Here is a 14,030-nt window from a genome sequence, read left to right on the forward strand (position 1 = left end):
GGTAAAGTACATATGCATACATACTTAAAAAAATGCCTATGATTTATGTGGAATATGAGCAGTAAGTGACTGATGCTTTTTCCCCCCTAGTCCCATAGCCCCAGCACTTGCAACAGCCATACCATCAAAGACAGGGCCTCTATTTATTGCTGACAGGCTGGTCAACCTGAGGGTGAGGGTGGCGGAAAAGGAAGACTTAGGAGGACAAGTTTACAGAACTCATGCCTGAGTCATGGAGGAAAGCCAGGCTGGCTGACAGGTGGCGGCTGTACCTGATGACCAAGAGAGAGAAAGAAATGTAACTGTCCCAGGAGATCATGGCAATGGCCAAGGACTGTGTCATAGTAGCCAGGAAAACTGACTGTGGCTAAGGACAGCATCGCCATGACACAGGAGAGCATGGAAAAAGACTGAGAGATGTAGAGGCAACTCATGGACATTATGCTGAGCCAGAATGCCCTCCTGCAAAAGAAATCCTTGCTAGGCCAATAGGCCCTGCAATCCCATAATTTGGGATCCAGCCATGTCCTTCATCCCCTGGACAGTGCTGGCTACTGGGACCAGCAGGAACTCCTAACCATCACATCCCCGCAGCAGTACTCCCAGCAGCTCCCGTTCATCTCCCAGATCCAAGCTTGGCACTAAGAATACTTGCCTCTGGGAATCCAGCTGTTTTGAGGCCTGCAATGCCCCTGAGATTTTTGATCTGTGGCACTCAGCCCCAAAACCTGTGAGGACAAGGTTTATATTCACCTGTAACTTTAGCCCCCTCCCAAAATTGTTGTATTTGAAATATTTTTACTGTTGCACTTTCAATTCTGTTTGCACTGTTGCATTCATTAAAGATTTGTGCATAGTTTATACTGTAGCTTGGTTAATTTAATGTATATCCAAATTCAGAGAGATGATTTTTTCCGTTGGTTTCATTACAACTTTTTTTTTGTTTCATAAAAGAAACTGTTTACATTGCAGTGAATATATAAAATCCTTGAAACAAAGAAAATAATGCATGGGTTTTGCAAAAGCACATAGGGAATGCTGAACTTCAAGCACCCCCACACAACCCCTACTGGCTAACAGGTTCAGCAATGGGACTCAACATACAAATAATTGACATCCCTTACAGCTTTCCCCCACGTTTGTGTTCTCTATGGGATGCCTTGCTGGCTGCTCAAGCCTCTGAACAAGTCTCCGCACTTCAGCCTCCCACTCATCCTGGTCAACAGCAATCCAAAAATAGCACGAGCCAGCCCAGAAAGAAGACGTGGGGGAATCATGGGATTTTTAAATTTAATTTAAACTCACCTGGCTTGCCACAATTCTCGCCAAAACCAATCCCAGGATGCAAGCTGCTCAGAGTTGAAGCAAAGGGCCAGGGGCTACCCCCAGAACATGCTACGTGCTCAGCTTGCAGCAAACTACTGCCATGTGTTCACAGGATGGGAATTGAAAATGGAACAGGCATTCTGTATGCGCGCTGTTGGTGTGACTCATGTACTGTGATTTACCTGATGTACATACAAAAGCTTCATGTACATACGAAAGTGTACCCTTGTGTGGGTACACTTAAATCAGTGTATAACTTCAGTAAGCTAAATTGCTATAATGAGCAATGATACCAACTCTCACATTGGGAGGTCCTAAATTCTAGGACTTTTAAAGTCCTAAAAGGCTATCTCCACTTAAGATGCTTCCTATTATAAATGAGGAAGAGGCATTTTCCACTCCTACAAAACCAGAAATGTTGCGTCCAAAGGTGGATGCTGGAGCCTAATCCTGCAAGAATTTGACATGGAGATTGAGCACACAAAAGGGAAGGGAGAACATGGTAGCAGATGCCCTGTCTAAGAAAGAGGAAATTGGGCCCACTGCCTTCGCATTAGTCTGTGACTAACCCTCCGTCAGTAATCTAAGGGGGGAGCTGTGACACCCTGACAGCCCAGTATTCACCACTGTCATGTAATTAGGATAAGTTTTGTACAAAGTATGTCTTGTGAGGTATCATTCTAAAAGTCTTGAACTGCTAGACCTTAATATCTCGTTGGATTGTATGTGCTATCGTCATATGTGAAGTTGGACTATGTCTGTACTACTGAAACATGTTGAGTGGTTGAGAGAACCCACAAGCTGCCTTTCAGGTACAACAGTAAAAAGGCCAAACAATGTTAAGGGCTTATTGAGGGAATTCACACAAGCACGAGGATTACCCCAGGAATTGTGTACAATAGAAACCTCTCAGAGCTAGCACTACACAATGGGAACTGTTTGACCCAGGTCACAGTGAAAGAGCTTTCCAGCAAGTGGGAAGAAGATATAAAAGGGGAACAATGACATCATTGGGGTACCTCACTCTCCCTGCATCAACAACACCTGGAAACACCGGAGGGGCAAGGACTGAACTGTGGGAAGTGATGGTCCCAGGTTAGAAGAATCTTTTAGCCTGTGTATGAAAACCTGGGAAAGCTAAGGCAGCTTGTGCTTTAAGAATCTGCCAGCCTGTTTATCGCTTAGGGTGAGAATTTGCTAATTTATATCCTACCTATCTAGTGTGTTAAGATCAGTTTGCGGGTTTTGTTTATTTACTAAGGTAATCTACTTTGATCTGTTTGCTATCTGTTATAATCACTTAAAATCTATCATTTGTAGTTAATAAACTTGTTTTTGTTCCTCTTGGTTTTTTTTTTTTTTTTCCACAAAACCAGTTTGTGAAATTCATTACGGGGGGTTGGGTGGGGGGGGAGCTGTGCATATCTTCCTCCACATTGAGGGAGGGACCAAATTTCATGAACTTATGCTGTACAGTTTTTCTGTGCAATGCAAAACCATACAATTTTGGGTTTGCACCCCAGAGGGGGAGTGCACTTGAGTGCTGAGCAATCCCCTAGTTGAGTCTTCCCATGCAGAGCTGATTTCAGTGTCCATGTCTTTCTGCAGCTGGGTGTATCCCTGTATGTGTGCTAGAGGAGGTTGAGCAGGACAGGGTGAGGGAGCCTAGGCTGGTGGAACAGGCAGGCTCAGTGGTACCCCAGAATGGAAGGCAACCTATCACAGTGGCACAGCGAGCAGGGTCATATGCACAGCTTGTTGCTCTGAGACACTGGTGGTGATTTTAAGTGTGTTGGCTAGAGAACAGACAAAGTGTTTATCGGTTTGTTATTTTCTGTTTGCTTATTTTGGTTCAAGGAAGTAGGAACAGAAAACAGCAAGATGAGTGAAACGGTTGCAAAATTGGAGCTCTGCAGATTGCAGGCAGCAGAAAACAAAAAAGAATACAAGAGATGTATGGAATTGCTGAAAGCAGAGAATGCCAGATAAGCAGAAAATGTCAGACAAGAAGCAGCACACCAGAAGGCATGGAAGCCCAGAAGCAGACCATGGGACTACAAGCCAAAGAAATGGAGGCAAAAGCAGCCAGGCAAAAAGCTGCCCTGGAACTGAGAGATAAGGAAATGGAGAAGAGGGAAAAAGGGAGAAAGTATGAACTTGCCTTGATGGAGTGTCAGAAACAGAACCCCACACCCCAGGGGCCCTACCTATCCAAAAATCCACAAATGGGAATGGTTGTGTCCTGCATACAGTGAGACAGGGGACATTGCTGACTATTCCATCACCTTTGAGAGGCTGTGTGTGCTCCATGAGATTCCTGATGATCAAAAGATGACCACTTTGGTTGCAAAATTGTCTGGGAGAACTCTGGATATATTCAATAAGACGCCAATGGGTGATTCTTCAAATTATGGTAAATTCAAGGAAACGGTTTTAAAGCAGTTTCAGATTAACCTTGAAACGTGTAGAGTGAAATTTAGAAGCCTTAAGAGAGAGGCTGGAATGAGTAATGTGTCATATGTAAACCAAATGAGAGATTTGATGGATAAGTGGGTAAGGGGGAAAGATATATTTCAAGCTTTGAAGAAATGTGTGATCTTGTTGCTCAGGAGCATTTCCTGAATATGTGTCGTGATGATGTAAAACAGTGTTTATGGGATAAGAGGGTAAAAACTGTCAAACTTGCTACTTTTGTGGATGAATTTGAACAGTCCCAAGCAGCTATTAGAAATAAATCACAGGCAGAGGGGTTTAAGTTTGGTGGGAAGCAAGGTCACCGCTTCTGGGAAAAGGGAGGGTGACTAGGAGGTGGGGCACTCCTACCTCCTATACCCATCCCGAACCACCCTTAAAATCAGGAGACCCTAGAAGGTCCTTCCACTGTAATTCTACAGAGCACCTGATACATAACTGCCCCAAATTGACGGAAAATAAACCTCCCTTGACCCATATTGGCTCGGTTGTCCGAGGCCCCGGAGGGTACGCCCACGACTTACCATACCAGCTTGGTGGATACAGGGCCTGGTGAACCAGACAGGGAACACATTAAGGTTATTAAGATTGATGGCACAGTGTGCCTGGGATGGAGGGATACTGGGGCCCAGCCCTCTCTGGTTCAACCAAGTTGGTCCCAGAGGCTAGTATTTTACCAGGCCCAATGGCCAGCATTAAGAGGGTGGGGCCGGACAGGTTTCCCATGCCACTAGCGAAAATTTGTGTGGAATGGGAAGGTTTGGAAGGCGGTTTACTGGTGGGGATGCTAGAGGACATCCTGGTGGACATGTTGGTAAGGAACGATTTTTTCCACAAGGCCAAGACTGTTGGTGTGGTAACTCACAGGAAGGAGGAGTATTGTGCAGGGTCCTCAAAGGGGGAGGAGAGTGTATTGCCTGTCATTGTATTGCCTGTTCCAGCGGGTGGCTGCAAGTCTGACACAGCTAAACAAGGGATAGATCCTGATCTAGAGAGCATGGAGGTGTGTATCTCAGGGAGGAGTCCAGAGAAGGGTGTTGGAACCTTAGAATCCACAGAGGAGGTGGGTGACAGTTCCCTTGGCACTGCAGTGCAGGGTGGCAGCATGCTTCCAAGTGTGGGAGAGGTGGAGTCAGGCCTCTGCCCAACTGAAAGCAACAAGTCCCCAGGGCCAGGTGCAGAGTATCAATGTCTGAGGGAGTTATGCCAAGTATTAGCTGTCAGGAATTTGCAGCAAAGCAAAAGGCAGATGCCTCTCTAGAGAGTATAAGGAAGTGTGTCCTAGAGGGAACTCCAGGAAGGGATGGGGTGGGGGGTGGGAAGAAGTTTTTTGAAAAGGCTGGAAAACTATATAGAGAGGATCCTGTGGGAAAGAACAGAGCCTCCAGGCAACCCTATAAGCAGCTGGTTGTACCAAGCCAGCACCAAGGGGAATTAATGCTGGTAGCGCATGATGGTCCCTTTGCTGGTCAGTTGGGGGTACAGGGGACTTATGACAGGCTAAGGAGGGATTTCTACTGGCCAGGAATACAGAATAATGTGAGAGATTATTGCAGGTCTTGTGTGGTGTGTCAAGAGGGGGGTGGGAAACCTGTAGAACCCCAGAAAGCGCTCCAGCATCCCTTACCTGTCATACAGGAGGCATTCCTGAGAATGGCAATGGACATTGTGGGTCCTATGTCACACCCCACTGGGAGGGGGAACAAGTATATTTTAGTGATGGTGGATTTTTCCACTAGATACCCTGAGGTGGCTGCTCTGTCTAATATAGAAGCTGAGACAGCAGCAAGAGCCCTTCTCACTATATTCAGCAGAGTGGGCTTCCCTAAGGAGATTTTGTCTGATCGGGGCGCAAACTTTATTGCAGATATTCAACGAGCTATGAAAGGTGTGTGGCGTGAAACAACTTAAGGCTGCCCCTTATCACCCCCAGGCCAATGGGTTGGTAGAAAGGTTTAATGGGACCCTAAAATCTATGCTGGAAATGTATGCCAAGAAAAGGGGCCAAAGTTGGGATGAGTTATTGCCATTTCTGTTGTATGCTTACAGGAAGTTACCCCAAGAGTCTATGGGGTTTTATCCATTTGACCTTGTATATGGGAGAAAAGTAAGGGGACCCCTGGATCTCATTAAAGACTCATGGAAAGGGTGCAATGAGGTAAGGGAAGAACAGTAACTGAGTATGTTCAGAAGGGAGCTAAAGGACATAATGAAAGTTGTCCAAAACAACCTCCAAGACATTCAGGCCAAACAAAAGGCGTGGTATGATACTTGTAAACACACTTTTGACATAGGAGATTTGGTGATGGTACTCAGCCCTGCAAAAAAGTTCAAAATGCAAAACTCCTAGGAGAGGCCCTTCAAGGAAGTAAAACTGGCAAATGAGGACACGTGTCAAGTCAAAAAGCCCCATCATGATACTGTTCCCCAGCTGGTACACATGAACTGGCTCAAAGCCAATCACAGTAGGGAGGCTGGAGCAATATGATCTGTTGTGTGGAAGGGGAAACTGAGGCTCCTCCACCCCCCACTGATTTGATGGCTGAATGGCAAGATGGATCAACACTGGAAAGCATTGAAATCTGTAAAGAGTTAACACCAGTCAAAAGGGGGGAGCTGTCAGCGCTGCAAGACACAGGGAGGTGTTTTCCAACAAGCCAGGGAGAACGCATTTGCTGTCCCATAAAATCTTCACAAAAGGGATACAATCCCCCTCCCCCTTCCAGGCCTGACAGGGCCACTGGCAAGGTGAAAGAACAAATTTGTACGGAGATACAGAACATGTTGGAACCAGGGAGTAATTAAGGAATCTGACAGCTTGTGAATATTCCCTGTGGTCTTGGTCCCCAAAAGGGATGGCGCTGTAAGCTTTTGTGTGGACTATAGAAAATGTAATGCTGTTACTCATTAAAGACTCAGATGCATATCCCATGCCAAGAATTAGTGATATGCTGGATGTGCTGAGCCAAGCCAAATACCTCAGTACTTTGGATTTAACTAGAGGGTACTGGCAGATCCATCTGGAGAAGGAGGCACAGCAGAAGTGATTGTATGTGTGTATGCTAAAGAGGCTAGAGGGCCTGGATCAGCAGGACAGAGAGAGGGAGCCCATGCTGGTGGAACAGGCAGGCTCAGTGGTACCCCAGTATATCAGGTGGCACCCCAGAATAGGGGGCAACCCGTCACATTCTTCATTACTGGCAATTTGTAAATCGAGACTGGATACTTTTCTAAAAGATCTTCTCTAATTCAAACAGGAATCAATTCAGGGAAATCTTATGGCCAATGTTCTACAGGGGGTCAGACTAGATGATCATAAATGGTCCCCTCTGGCCTTGGAATCTATGAACCCATATTATTCCCAAGCAGTTCCGGGTGGAGTTAGCTCATTTGGCTGTCCTGCACATCTCATCACAAGGCTTCATCCTGCTGACTGAGTTAGAGAATGTATGTCTGCTGCAGCTAAGGAGGGAGAAGAGTGCTTATCGCATCAGTCCTCGGGGAGGTGGAACCAGTGGTGAAGAAGACATGCTCTTTCTGCTTTTACTTTAAAGCTTGTGTAGCTGCATATGCTAATTGCTATAGAAAACTAATGGTTCATAAGATTTATTTAGAAAGTCTCCTTTTTGATGTTAGTTTCTCCTTTTCAGTATGAAATTGGGTCCCAAACATGCTCCATGAAATGATGGCTATCTGATTAAAATATGACCATGTAGATCATTGTTGCAACCACTGTTTTATATATTTGCAGCAAATATTGTACAAAGGTTGTCAAATGAGGGGTCTACAAAAAGATTGATTTGCTGGTTATGATTATGCTGTCTGTATGCATGTATCATTTTTGTATGTGAAGTTATAAGTATTGGCTCTATACTTGGATTTCAAATGTTAGCCCCTGGTGGAACGCCCACAAAGTAATTAGCCAGCACATCTTGGAGGGCCTGTTCTAATTGAGTGGCCCATTGAAAGAGCAGTTTAACTGATAATGGATCATGGGAGACGCCCATCTACACTGAATGGAATGTCCTGCTGTGACCAGGCAAAATGCATGCTTGCCCCTGTGACTCCAAACTCTATCTTGTTGCTGTAATTTTCCACAATAAGAACAATGGGATACCCTCCACATGGAAAAAGGACTATTAAAGGCAGCTGCATCTTCTCCATTTAGTCTTCAATCTTGCTTCTTACCTCTGGAGGAACTTTCCTGCAAACTGAAGCTCTGAACAATGGACTGAATGACCCATCCAAGCTGTGGATGTACTCCAGAGACTTGACTTAAGCCAGCAGGTTATTCCATCACTGCTACAAGCGTGAACCAAAAACTTTGCCATTGCTGTATGTAATTGATTCCTTTAACCATTCCTTTAACCTATTTTAACTTTCATCTTTCTTTCTTTTTTTTTCTTTTTGTTATGAATGAACCTTTAGATCTTAAATACTGAAGGGTTGGCACTAGTGTGATTTTTGGGTAAGATTTAAGTTATATATTGACCTGGGTGTGTAGCTGGTCCTTTGGGATCTGAAGAACCTATTATTTGATGAGACCGGTTGTAAAGAACCACTCATCTCTGAATCCAGTGTTTCTGGGGGTGATATAAGAACTGGAATGCCTGAGGAAACTGCCTTTATGTTTTCTTGTTAGCCAGTGTGGTGAAACAGGAGTTTACTTTTGTGGCTGGTTTAGTATATCTTATAAAAGAATAACCACCAGTTTTGGGTTGTGTTTGCCCTATTTCTCAGCAGTTTGTCCTGAATTTGGCATTCTCAGTTATGACCCCCAAGGCACAGTTACATATCGTGGCCTATCTCAGGAGCCAGCAGATTCCAGTAATTCATTACCTGGACCATTGGCTGGGAAAGGATAGCTCTTGTTCAGGTGACTCATGTGCTTTTCAAATGCATGATACAAGTAAACAATATGATTTATTCGAATGTAGGTAGTGCCTAGACATCCCAATTAAGCATCCAGGCCCTGGTTTCCTAGGCCCTGTAATGTCAGGAGTTCCATCTTGGTCATGACCTGGGATTGAAGTAGGGACCTCAAGATCTGAGAACATACTAAAAGAATAAATCCTGTGGCTGGGAGCTGTTATAGATGCGCTTTCACAGTGGACTGGACGCTGAGGGGGATGGGTAACACATGCTGAATGGTTTGTTATATATACACTTATAATGAAAAAGCCAGTCCCTGCCCGAAAGAGATTAACAATTTAAATGTTCTCCCTCTCCCAAGACAATTTAGAGCTGATGCTGCCTTGTTTATCTCAAAGACATATTGGAGACTAGAGGATGCATATAGTTGCTCTGACCTAGTTGAGAGCTTCAACATTTATTTATTTAGCCTGTTCCCCCATCTGGCTTCAGAAAACTTGCACTATTTCATGTCATTAATTTTCCCCCACCTTCCTCCTCTTCTGATTAATGAAGAGCCTTGCACAAGAGAAGGACAGGGTGAATTAATCTTGAGGAGTGAAATCCTTCACAAGTGTAATGATACAAAATTATTTAAACCCAGCTGCCAGTCTGTACTTGGAAAAGGCCAAAGATGTTTACTGCGGTATTTTTAGACATCACCAGAGGTGCAGTGCAAAACTACAAAGGAGAGGTGCTGGATATTTGTTCTTTGTGCTTTGAGGTTGAAGGTGGTGGCTCCCCTTGTCATTAGTCAACCCCAGGGATTGTGTTTTCCTCTGTATTTGACAAGTATCTAGCACATTTTGCAGCATTGTCAAGCTCAAAAGTCATGACAGACCCCCTGAAAAATTATGAATGGTTTAAAATCCTGATTTAAAATATATCTTTCTCGACTTTGAAAAACTTGGCAGGAAAACTTATTACCCCCCAACCTGCCTCTCCTTGAGTGTGTGGGTCAAAATCCTACCAAAAAACGCATACGTGTAAAACTGCAGAATCCAGCCCTTTATTCTCTTCACTGATAATAGAGACGCTCCCCAGTTCCCTTCATTTAGCAGTCCCACAAGTGTTGCATTGGGCATTTCTCCCCAGCTCCATTCTCTGCTCCCCTCTCTAGGCTGCCCCCTCCCTGTGCTGCGCTCTAACTAATATTGTCCTGTGCCTTTCCCAGGAATTTCTGGGTGTGACAGCAGCTAATACTAATTATGTGAAATTGCAGAAGCTCACAAAAAATTGAGACTTGGTGCCCCTGATTTGAGGCAGGGCTGTAATATAAATAGAAGTTAGGTCCTGCTCCTGCAAAGATATGTGAGCATAACGTTACTCGTGTGAACCATCCCAGGGAAGCCACTGAGCAAGTGCTTGCAGAATCAGAGCCTGAGATTAGGGCTGTCAAATGATTAAAAAAATTAATCGTGATTAATCGCGCTATTAAACGACAATAGAATACCATTTATTTAAATATTTTTCAGTGTTTTCTACATTTTCAAATACATTGATTTCAGTTACAACACAGAATACAAAGTGTACAGTTCCCACTTTATATTTATTTTTGATTGCAACTATTTGCACTGTAAAAAACAAAAGAAATAGTATTTTTCGATTCACCTAATACAAGTACTATAGTGCAATCTCTTTATCATGAAAATGTAACATACTTCATCCAAAAATAAAACAATGTAAAACTTTAGAGCCCAAAAGTCCAATCAGTCCTATTTCTTGTTCAGCCAATCGCTCAGACTAACATGCTTGTTTACATTTCCAGAAGATAATGCTGCCTGCTTCTTGTTTATAATGTCATCTGAAAGTGAGAATGGGCATTTGCATTGCACTGTTGTAGCCGGCGTCACAAGATATTTACATGCCAGATGCACTAAAGATTCATATGTCCCTTATTGCTTCAACCACCATTCCAGAGGACATGCGTCCAGGCTGATGATGGGTTCTGCTCGATGATAATGCAAAGCAGTGCAGACCAACACATGTTCATTTTTATCGTCTGAGTCAGATGCCACCAGCAGAAGGTTGATTTTCTTTTTTGGTGGTTTGTGTTCTGTAGTTTCTGCATCAGAGTGTTGCTCTTTTAAGACTTCTGAAAGCATGCTCCACACCTCATCCCTCTCAGATTTTGGAAGGCACTTCAGATTCTTAAATCTTGGGTTGAGTGCTGTAGTGATCTTTAGAAATTTCACATTGGTATCTTTGCATTTTGTCAAATTTTGCAGTGAAAGTGTTCTTAAAATGAACAACATGCTGGGTCATCATCTGAGATTGCTATAACATGAAATACATGGCAGGCTGTGGGTAAAACACAGCAGGAGACATACAATTCTCCCCCAAGGAGTTCAGTCACAAAATTTAATTAACGCATTTTTTTTAACAATCGTCATCAGCGTGGAAGCATGTTCTCTGGAAAGATGGCTGAAGCATGAAGAGCCATATGAATCTTTAGTGCATCTAGCACATAAATATCTTGTGACACCAGCTACAATAGTGCCAGGCAAATGCCTGTTCTCACTTTCAGTGCATTTTAATTAAGAATTGGGCAACATTATTTCCCATAAATGTAAACAAACTTATTTATCTTAGCAATTGGCTGAACAAGAAGTAGGACTGAGTGGACTTGTTGACGGTAAAGTTTTACATTGTTTTGTTTTTGAGTGCAGTTATGTGACCAAAACACCCTACATTTGTAAGTTGCACTTTCACGGTAAAGAGATTGCACTACAGTCCTTGTATGAGATGAATTGAAAAAATACTATTTCTTTTGTTTACAAATATTTGCACTGTAAAAATGATAAAAAAATACAAAGTGAGCACTGTACACTTTGTATTCTGTGTTGTAATTGAAATCAATTATTTGAAAATGTAGAAAAACATCCAAAATATTTAATAAATTTCAATTGGTATTCTAATGTTTAACCGTGTGATTTAATCATGATTAATTTTTAATCACAATTAATTATTTTGAGTTAATCATGTGAGTTAACTGTGATTAATTGACAACACTATCTGAGATTATAAATTCTCTGGGGAAAAGGGCTATTTTCCCTCTAAGCTTATATAGAGCCTAGCACAATAAGACCCCATCCTGATTAACTGTAAATAGTGCAGCTAGCAATTATCTGAGCTGAATTTGTTTGATTTTTTCCTTTCTTTATTGAAGATCATTAGGACGCTGGCAATGTATTTAAAAATATGGTCTTAAAACAGAATGAGCCAGCATAGAAGTGGTAAATGAATGCGTAGATGGTGTCATGTGTACATTATGTGGTAAAATGGTATCAGGAGGAAGTCAAATATCCTTCCAACACTTGTTACCACAAATTTTGGTTATTGGCAATAAACAAGGGTTTATTTCCTTTGAACCAATACTTAAATTGGTGCTGCAGCATTTCTCTAACCCTATTTAGGAGTAACAGACATTTTATCAATTCCTTTTGATATTTCCATTCGGCCTCATACAATGCAGAGAGTGTTGCTGGCATGTAAATAATTATATAGTAAAGTGAAAGGTTGTTGTATAGTTTATATCCATAATTTTGCCTACCTTGATGCTATTATACTCTGGAGAGGAGTGGCCACTGGCTTTTCTTTCAACAGTGCTCATTTTCTTCCTACTGTATTTAAAAACTTAGTTCTTATTCTAACATAATTCTACATATGATTAAATAGCACAGGTAAAATGCATCAAAATAAAGTAGAAAATGTATATGAAAGTACCTATACTGAATGATCCTTATGAAACAAGAGCATCAAGTGACAAAATTGGATAGGATTTTGCCTTTGTAAAATCTGTTGATTTTAAAAGAGTTGCTCAGCTGAGACCCCATAATGTACACCTGCCACCTTCTACTCATTACTGTTTTACCACTATTATGATGGCTTCTTCTGTTTTAAGACCATATTTTTTAAATCAATTGCCAAAGCTCTTTAGATAAGAAAGGGGGGAAAAACAGACAAAATAGGTCCAGGTTATTGTTATCTGTACTATTTACATTTAATCAGGCTGCGGCCTCATTGTGCTGGGTTCTGAAATGTAATCCTCTGACTCAAGCCTTGGCGGAAAGAAGCTTCTGTAGACCTACATTACAGTGCAAGCCACTGGCCAGATTGACCCATATGAGCCTGCTGCTTTACATCACTGCCAAAGCAAAGCAGCAGTAAACTTGATATAACTAACCAGTTAGACTAGGTTTATGCTGCCTTTTGTCGCCAGCATCGGGCAAGGTAGCTGAGCATATCAATGAATATCTTCCCCATACTCGTATCTCTACCGCTGTGTCTTGCACAATTCCTGTATGAAACAAACTTTGCTGTTTTAAAAATAAGCTACTGGGACAGTCACTTTTAAGAAGAGCAGCAGATTTAATTGTGAACAGGCAGCTAAGCGAAAATGGGGACTATGACTATTGCTGTGGGCTATTCATTTTTAAATAGACTGGTTGATACATGTACAGCTTTCTGCCATGTCTCTCCCTATACTGGAATATTCCCCTGATCTATGGCATCCTATGTACCCTCCCAGACTTCCTTGAAATCTAACTTGGGAATACACCTGTTTCATGAAGCAATCACATCCAGTTGCAACTCTGGGTGTTATCTGTACTGTGTATCAGTTAATGACTTGAGTCTATGTACAGGGATACAGTTTGTCGATTGCATTTGCTTAGTATCTCTGCCTTGTAGTAAATTGTCCTGTGCAGCTGCAGTGCTGTGTAAACTCCTGTAGTGGTGTTTATTTGTATACCACTTCACATGGCACTTTACAGCTGTAAAATTACACAGGAAATGCTGTCCCTCTCTGAAGGACTTGCATTGTTTTGTAGCAAGTATGCAGTACCTGATGTAACAATTTAAATCAATTACATGTATACTTTGTGCTATAAATAAAATAAATCAATAAGACCATTGCAATTTTAATTTGTAGAGCCCTGCTATGTCTCTAGTGGAGATGGGGAGTACAAAAGAAAAACCCCAAACCAGGCAATTTGTTCATTGTTCACTATAGAATTTACCGTAGAAAGATGCAATGTCAGAAAGCGAAGTGGGCATGTGTGACGCAGTAGGGAGGGGGGAGTGTTGACCTGGGAATGTGGCAGGGGAGTTTCATTGGGGATGGGATACCTGAGAGTCTGTAACCTGAGCCAGGAGGGGGAGGGGGAAGGTAGCACCTCTGCCCGGGAAACTGGACAAAGGCTGCAGGAGAGAACCTGCAGGAGGGGTTTTGGTTTCAGTTTTGTGCTGGGTGGTGGAACACAGGGAACCCCAAGGCTGGGGTCTAAGCTCCCTGCCCCCCAGAAGGACTTGACTGAGGG

Source organism: Lepidochelys kempii, chromosome 2 (assembly GCF_965140265.1).
Source record: "Lepidochelys kempii isolate rLepKem1 chromosome 2, rLepKem1.hap2, whole genome shotgun sequence".
Lineage (NCBI taxonomy): Eukaryota > Metazoa > Chordata > Testudines > Cheloniidae > Lepidochelys > Lepidochelys kempii.